Genomic DNA, 8,625 nt, shown 5'->3' on the forward strand with positions numbered 1-8,625 from the left:
AGTCAACTAGAGCCTAACTAGTTTGTACATCCCATAAGACTGCACCTAACTTCTGTTCACACAGACCAATTTGGGACTATAAAAATCCAAGCCACTGATGCCTCTTGACACTGTCTGACTCAGGGACACCCCACTGTGCTTCTGAGTAATATCACTTAAGACAATAAGCCCCCAAGTCTAATTCTCCTCTCCCTCCCCTCCCAACCTCCAGGTTCCCTTGCCTTTTTCTCCTTCTATGGGGTGGTCCTTTACTCTAGTTTCTGAAAGGTTTCACGCTTGGGTGGACCTCTCTCCTGTGTAATCCTGTCAAAGTGCTATCCCAATAAAGTTCCTTGTGTGATGCTGCCATACTATGGGCATATCTTTCTCCTACATCAGCCCTGAAACCCACAAACTCAATACAACAAAGTAGTTTTTTGTTTTTCTGTTTTTCCTAAACCTCAAAAAGACAAAGGAAATTATTTACCTTCAACAAAGCCCAGCAAACTGCAGGATCAATCAACCATACACTTTAGTATCTTGGTTGCTTTTGTCTTTATTGTATTATCAGTGATAAATAAAAATGGGATAATTGCTTAAAATGCAGTTTGATAGAATATTTCAAACACCCAATGTATGCGTGGAAATTGAGAAAAGAGGTTTCTGATAGAGTGGAAATAACAACTGATCTAGAACATACAAAAACATTAATTAAGCACTGGCTTGACATTACATAACTCAGATTTTATGGAAATACCCAGGAAATTGGAAGATAAATTTCACTTTTTGCCTTCAATTAATTTTTGGTTTAAAAAAATGATAAGTCTTCTATTAAATTACTGTATTAAAAAGAATATATCTCTTTTAAAAAGCAAGGTTATAATAGTTGGTATGTATTCACAGTTCAGTTTCAATGAACTAACTCTTAACATTTATAAAACTGCTGACTTGTACCGTCACAACCTGAATTCTGGTTAGGTTTTATTGAAGTGTGAGAAGTTAACTTCTTCCTAACTACACTAGAAATCTATTGAGGACAAGAAGAACTACTCTGTATTCCCTACAACAAATTCAGAGATGTATGAGGATAAAAATTCCCTAATGACTTAAATAATAATAGTAAAATCCTCTATACCAAAAAAATTTGGTACTACTTTTTTAGTGATATTATCTTCAGCAACAGCAGGGTTCAAGACCTGTTCAAGACCCGTTTCAAAGGCTTTACCCACAATTGAAACCAGCATCTTTTTATCTTCTCTCCAGTGAGATCCCATGGCTGAACACTTGTGAAAAATAACAAATATGCTACTGAATCAAGTTTCTGAACGCCATTACAAAATACAGTCTCAAAAGAACCCTCCTCCTAACTGAGGCGTCCTTTATATGATTTTGCAACTTGAAGTCCTGGGTCCGGGACATCTAATAAAATATATACACTGTTACCGCTGCTTCTGGGTAAACATGCTACCTTGTTTTAAAAGCAAAAGTAAACCTTGGGTGCCTGGCTGTCTCAGTCTGAGCATCGGACTCCTGGTTTTCCATTGGGTTATGATCTCAGGGTTAGTGGGATCCGGCCCCTAGGGCTCCGCGCTGACAGTAGGTAGCCTACTGGGAATCTCTCTCCCTCTCTCTTACCCTCCCTTGCTAGCCCGCTCGCTCTCGCTCTCTCGCTCTCAAAATAAAGAACTATTAAAAAATTTTTTAATAAAAAAATAAAGTGAACCTGAATCTGACCATCTTAAGCAAAGATTGCTTAAGGCAAGAACTTGGGTCAACTAATCCTTCAGCAAGGAACATTAGAGTTGTGTCAGGCAGGAATCACTAAAGCCGAATTAGAAGGAGTTGGGGGAAAACATTCTAAACTGGGGGATGACAGTAGTCCTCGCCTTCGCCGCACACACCCTTTTCCACTTGATACTGCAAAGCCCAAAGGGGCAAACCCTAGGCAGTGACAGCAGCGTGGAAATAAACGAACGTACGGCCACAACAAGGCTTCCCCCCCACCAAAGAAGTCATATCACCTGCTAAGCAAACTGCTCACCTCCGGGATCCAGAAAACAAGGGTTGGCAATGGAGGCCTGCGCCTCAACAACAGCAGCAATAGTAAAAAACTTTAGGGATTGCAGACACTTGGTGCCTACTATATACTGGCACCGTTTCTGATAACTTTACATCTTATTTTATCTTCACAAGAGCCGGAAGAGATTAAGTACTCTTATCACTACATTCTTTTAACAGACGAGGAAACTGAGACCCAGAAAGATTAAATACGTTGCCTTGCCTCACTCAGCTAAAATGCGGTGGAGACGAGATTTAACACCCAACCCAAGTAATATGGCTCAACCCTGCGATGCGCAGGCGGTGCCCGCGGTGCCCCAAGAGCACCCATCGCTCTGCAACCCAGTTTCCCGAGAGGAACCTCAGGGGCGTCACGATCCCCTGGGAAGGTACTCACACTGCCAGCGCCGTTTCCCAGCCTCGGGTCTGGTATTTGCGCAGTCACCCACCTCGCACCCTCACCTGGGCCCACCTCTTCACCTGCACAAGTTGCCAGGCCTGCCAGAGCTGCGAACAGCACGGCGATGTTTCCTTTTTCAAATTCAAACAATGGCGGCCAAATCACCGCACTGCACGCTGGGAGTGGGCGGGGCTTCCGGAACGGCGCCTGGGAGCGCGGAGGCTAGAGCTGGAGGCTTCTCGCAAGTTCTCGGAAGGAGCTTTCAAATCTCGGATGGATGTCGGAATGCCCCGGAGTGATGTGCGATGGGGCTCGTGGGTGGTCTGCGTGCGGAGGGTCGGAGCTGCCGGCAGAGCACAGCGTGCCGCGCGGGGCGGGACGCTGCCTGGTGGCTGCGGCGGGTACCACCTCNCACCCGAAGGGTCACTTCCCTCGCTGCGGGACCCCACCTGTCATCCCCAGCCGCCCTATTTCCCAGAATAGACTCGTATAGCATTTTATTTTTCTTTCTTTCTTTCTTTCTTTCCTTTCTTCCTTTCTTCCTTTCTTTTCATTCTGAGAGTATAAAGTACCCATCGCTGCGAGGCGCTGTGCTACGACAGTCTCAAATTCCATGCATAGGCAAGATCTTTACCCAAAATGTTCAGGGCCAGTACAGCCTCCTCTGCCTCTTTTAAAATGATCCTCTTCTGCGAGTGTGGTGCTGTGATATTCATGACAAGCATTTATTACTGAGGCCATCTCTCCCTGCTGTACTTGATTTTAAAGAAAAAGAACTGCTAAGGTTAATTGAGCGTGTACCTTGTGCAGGTGCTAAGCATATAAAATGGATCGTCTTACTGATTTTGAGAACAACCCTTTGAGGTAGATAGCATCATCCCCGTTTTATAGAATCTAAGGAAACTTGAGTTCAGAATGGTTAAGTAATTTGCTAAAAAAGCATATGGTTATTAATGGAGGCGCTGGGATTTAAACTCAGCTGAATGACCACCCTCTTACATATGGTCGTATTTTTTACTGTTTTAGTAGTACTGGTTAGTAGTAGTTTTCGAATACCTACTTTGGTGAGCTACAGTCTTAATTACCTTATTATTCTATATATCTCCTTCTACTTCCCCCTTCCCTAGCTAACCCACTGCCTCCTTATTCAGTTCACAATTATTCTTTCCCCACAAAATAATTGTATTTGAGGTGAGCCAGTTTGGAGTAGAGAAGAGGATGCAGGGCCAGGAGTTAAAATGAACAAAGAGGGGCGCCTGGGTGGCTTAGTCGGTTAAGCGTCCGACTTTAGCTTAGGTCATGATCTCGCAGTTCATGGGTTCGAGCCCCGCGTCGGGCTCTGTGCTGACTGCCAGCTCAGAGCCTGGAGCCTGTTTCAGAGTCTGTGACTCCCTCTCTCTCTGACCCTCCCTGCTCATGCTGTCTCTCTCTCTCTCTCTCTCTCTTAGAAATAAATAAAAATTTTTTTAAAAAATGAACAAAGAAAGTCCATGTAAACGGGAAGAAGGAGGAAAATTAAAATAAAAAATTAAGCCTTCCTGTCTAGGCTGGAACTCAAGTCTAGTGGGCTCAGTGTCAAAGTCTCCCTTGCTCCTTCAGTCAGATCTACCCCTAAATCTGTGTTTCCTTTCATACCTCATAATGCCTTTATTGCTTTTACTAGCTGTTACTGATTCTCAGCTCTTGACCCCTCCAGGTGCTACATTTATTTATTATTTGACAAGTACTTACTGAAAACCTGCTGTATACCAGACCCTAGGCTGGGAGTTAGGTTAACAGTGGAGCAGAGGGATACGTGTTTCTGCCCAGTTACTCAAGACAAATAAAAAAACCATTCTTGGGTCCTCCTTTTCCCTCACCACGCTCATCCAGTGCATAAACAGATATCTCTGTTGTACTGTTGTGTTATGAGTGAAATAAGTATGTTTCCCTTTTCGTTAGCCGGACCACCATACCTAGCCTCCCAACTTGTCTTCACCTCAAGATTCTGCAACATTCTTTGTAGAGCAACCAAACTAATCTTCTCAAAATGTAAATAATCAAGTCACTCCCTGGCTTAAAGCCCTTAAGTGATTTCAGAAGAGAAACAGGGGCACCTGGGTGGCTCTGTTGGTTAAGCGTCCGACTTTGGCTGAGGTCATGATCTCACAGTTCATAAGTCCGGATGCTGCATTGGGCTCTGTGCTGACAGCTCAGAGCCTGGAGCCTGCTTCGGATTCTGTGTCTCCCTCTCTTTCTCTCTGCGTCTCTCCTGCCCACGGTCTGTCTGTCTCTTTCTCAAAAGTAAATATTTTTTTTAATTTTAAGAAAATCATATTTATATTTTTAGCAAAGAAAACATGCAAAAGAATATACAAAATATACTAATGTTAGTGTAAGAAATAAGAAATTAAAGTCTACATACATAAATAACACACACACACACATTTTTTTCCTGTTTTTTTAAAGAGATATTCAAAAACTGTAAGTCAGGAAATTAGCTGAAAATGGTTACTATGGGAATGTTATGCAAGGATTAGTGATGGCAGTTTGACTTCTCTGAGTAACCTTTTTTTTTTTGAAATATAGTATTGCCCTTTCAAAACATTAAGTCCAAAACAATGGAAATAAAAGCAAGCCCTGAAATTTAATACAAAAAAAAAAAAAGACCTGAACATACCTGTATATCAAATTGCCCACCTAACCGTACAGAGTTCATTCAATTAATTGAGCACAGTTCTCCACGAACTGGAGTTAGGAGTTCTGGGATACAGTGTAAGAGCAAAAAGTGCAAAGAAATCAATGAAGTTACTGAACTTAGTAAGTTTGATGTTGAAAGGGGTATTGGTATAGTAGTTTTGAAACTACTGTGCATGCATTACTGGAAAAAGTGAACGAGTAAATATATTCATGTTGTTTGGAACCAATTTTCTCACTGTGGGAGAAGGGAGATAACAAATCTGGAATGACAGAAGCTAAGAAAGAATCCCATAGTGTTGGATTTGAATTGGTGTTAGTAGAATAAAGCTGTGGGGTTTTATTTTTAATCTCAGTTGGTCCATTGACAGGGCCTAGAGCTAGCGTAGAAACTCTGACACCCCAGTAACAATAAGCACACTAGCATCAAGCCACCCAAGTGGTTTCTAAATACCATTCTCATCCCTAAAAGGTATCAGTGCTCCTTGGAGAGAAGGCTGATTCACATCCTGAGCAAGGAAATTACAAAGTGAACCTGGAACACTCTTGTCAGAAAGCAAAGAGGTCCTTAGAGATTCATAGAGTCATTTCAAAGGATACTGGACTTGGCTCAAAAAATTTTTTTTGTAGTTTACTCATTTTTGAGACAGAGACAGAGCACAAGTGGGGGAGGGGCAGAGTGGGAGGGAGACACAGAATCTGAAACCGGCTCCAGGCACTGAGCTGTCAGCATAGAGCCTGATGTAGGGCTCGAACACATGAACCATGAGATCATGACCTGAGTCGAACACTTAACCTACTGAGCCATCCAGGCACCCCTGAACTTAGCTTAAAGGACCTTCTGTTGACCATACTTGAAACAATCTGAGCATCAAAAAGAATAATGATAGTGAGAGATTAAAACAGATTTAATTTGCCTAAGTGTCCATCACCTGACAAATGGACCAACAAGATGTGGTTTATCTATACAATGGAATACTACATGCAATGACAAAGAATGAAATCTGGTCATTTGTAGAAACATGGATGGAACTTGAGGGTGTTATGCTGAGTGAAATAAGTCAGGCAGAGAAGGACAGATACCATATGTTTGCATGTATAGGTGGATTAGGAGGAACATAACGGAGGACCATGGGGGAGAAGAAGGGGAAAAATAGTTGGGGAGAGGGAGGGAGGCAAACCATGAGAGACTCTGAATGCTGAGAACAAACTGAGGGCTGATGGAGGTAGGGGGAAGGGGAAGGCAGGTGACAGGCATGGAGGAGGGCACTTGTGAGGATGAGCACTGGATGTTATATGGAAACCAACTTGAAAATAAACTATTTAAAAATTTAAAAATAAATAAAAGATGAGGTGGCCAAACTGAAAATAAATCAATAAAACAGATTTAATTTTTTTAAAGTTCTTTCCATAAGAGAAAGAAGGAGAGATGGAATAAAAATGAAAAGTTCTTTACACAAGAATGTCAGTTAATGAATACAAATGAAACAATAAATGGAAAATCTCCATTTTGTAACTCCCAATGTAAAAATTGATATGAGTAAGTCTTATGAATACATGCTAAAACAAAGGCTAAAAGATGCTAAAATCATGGCTGCAAGGTTGTTGGGGAACAGGACATTAACACTATCTCAAAGAATGTCCTAGAGATTAACTCATAATTAGAAGGGAGATGGGAAGTTTACAATATAGAAGTTTATTTATTGGACATACCTTAACCAAATGAAACTTTAGCATCACCAATAATTGATCTATCACCTAATAATTAATAATATTTATGCCACTGCACAGCAAAGGAAACAACCCACAAAACTAATAGACAACCAAAAGAATGGGAAAAGATAGTTGCAAATGACATATCAGATAAAGGATTAATATCCAAAATCTATAAGGAACTCACCAAACTCCACACCCGCAAAACAAACAACCCAGTGAAGAAATGGGCAGAAGATATGAACAGACACTTCTCCAAAGAGGACATCCAGATGGCCAACAGACACATGAAACGATGCTCAGCATCCCTCCTCATCAGGGAAATACAAATCAAAACCACACTGAGATACCACCTCACGCCAGTCAGAGTGGCTAAAATGAGCAAATCAGAGAACTCTAGATGCTGGCGAGGATGTGGAGAAACGGGCACCCTCCTACACTGTTGGTGGGAATGTAAACTGGTGCAGCCCCTCTGGAAAACAGTGTGGAGGTTCCTCAGGAAACTAACAATAGAACTCCCCTATGACCCAGCAATAGCACTGCTAGGAATTTACCCAAGGGATACAGAAATGCTGATGCATAGGAGCACATGTACCCCAATGTTCATAGCAGCACTCTCCACAATAGCTAAAACATGGAAAGAGCCTAAGTGTCCATCAACAGATGAATGGATCAAGAAGATGTGGTTTATCTATACCATGGAATACTACATGGCAATGAGAAACAATGAAATCTGGCCATGTGTAGCAACATGGATGGACCTTGAGGGTGTTATGCTGAGCGAAATAAGTCAGGCAGAGAAGGACAAATATCATATGTTTGCACGTATAGGAGGATTAGGAGGAACTTGACGGAGGAACATGGGGGAGAAGAAGGGGGGAAATGGTGGGGGAAAGGGAGAGAGGCAAACCATGAGAGACTCTTGAATGCTGACAAAAACTGAGGACTGATGGATGTGGGGGGGAGGGGAGGAGGGGCATGGAGGAGGGCACTTGTGGGGATGAGCACTGGGTGTTATGTGGAAACTAATTTGACAATAAACTATTTGTAAAAAAAAATGTATATATATCTATGCCAAAAATGTTTAACTGAAATCTAATTATGAGGAAACAAAACAAAATGAAAAGAATATAGAACACTTTACAAGACGGCAGGCCTAAGCTCTTCAAAAGGCATCAGGAAAAACAAAAAAACACAAGGTGGAGGAGTACTTTAGTCAGGAGACAAACCTTACAAATGAAATTCATAAATCTTGATTGGTTCATAGATTTTTTTAAAGAAGTAACTACAAAGAAACATTTTGTGGACAATGGAGAAATTTAAATATGGGCTACATATTAGATGATACTGAATCAGTATGAAATTGTTTTGCATGTGATAATTTGTGACTTTATAGAAGATTGTTTAGGGAAGATATTTGCTTTGGTATTCAGCAACTTACCTTCAAAAGATTTGGCAAAAAAATGAAACAAAAACAAAATAGGACCTGAGAGGGAACAAAAGAATAAAGAGAATGGGGAAAATAGGACAAAAAAAAAAAAGTAATTGATGGATCTAGGTGAAAGGTGTAATGATGCACATTGTGCCTTGATTTCTATTTTTTAAAATAATTGAGATTTTCTTTTTTTTTTTTAACGTTTTTATTTATTTCTGAGAGAGAGAGAGACAGCATGAGAAGGGGAGGGTCAGAGAGAGAGGGAGACACAGAATCTGAAACAGGCTCCAGGCTCTGAGCTAGCTGTCAGCACAGAGCCCGACTCAGGGCTCGAACCCACAAACCGTGAGATCATGACCTGAGC

The 8,625-nt window shown here is 41.5% G+C and overlaps 1 protein-coding gene across 1 annotated transcript in view; it reads right to left on the reverse strand.

The window, feature by feature from the left end:
- The window catches only part of KIF20B (kinesin family member 20B), an 87,643-nt gene extending 85,103 nt beyond the window's left edge, over nt 1–2,540 (reverse strand). The window contains exon 1 of the mRNA XM_077779978.1: nt 2,435–2,540. The gene's annotated coding sequence lies outside the window, so the exon portion shown is untranslated. The remainder of the gene's footprint in view (nt 1–2,434) is intronic.
- Nucleotides 2,541–8,625: the final 6,085 nt, after the last annotated feature.

This window comes from Crocuta crocuta, unplaced genomic scaffold (genome assembly GCF_008692635.1).
Source record: "Crocuta crocuta isolate KB4526 unplaced genomic scaffold, BGI_CrCroc_1.0 scaffold170, whole genome shotgun sequence".
Lineage (NCBI taxonomy): Eukaryota > Metazoa > Chordata > Mammalia > Carnivora > Hyaenidae > Crocuta > Crocuta crocuta.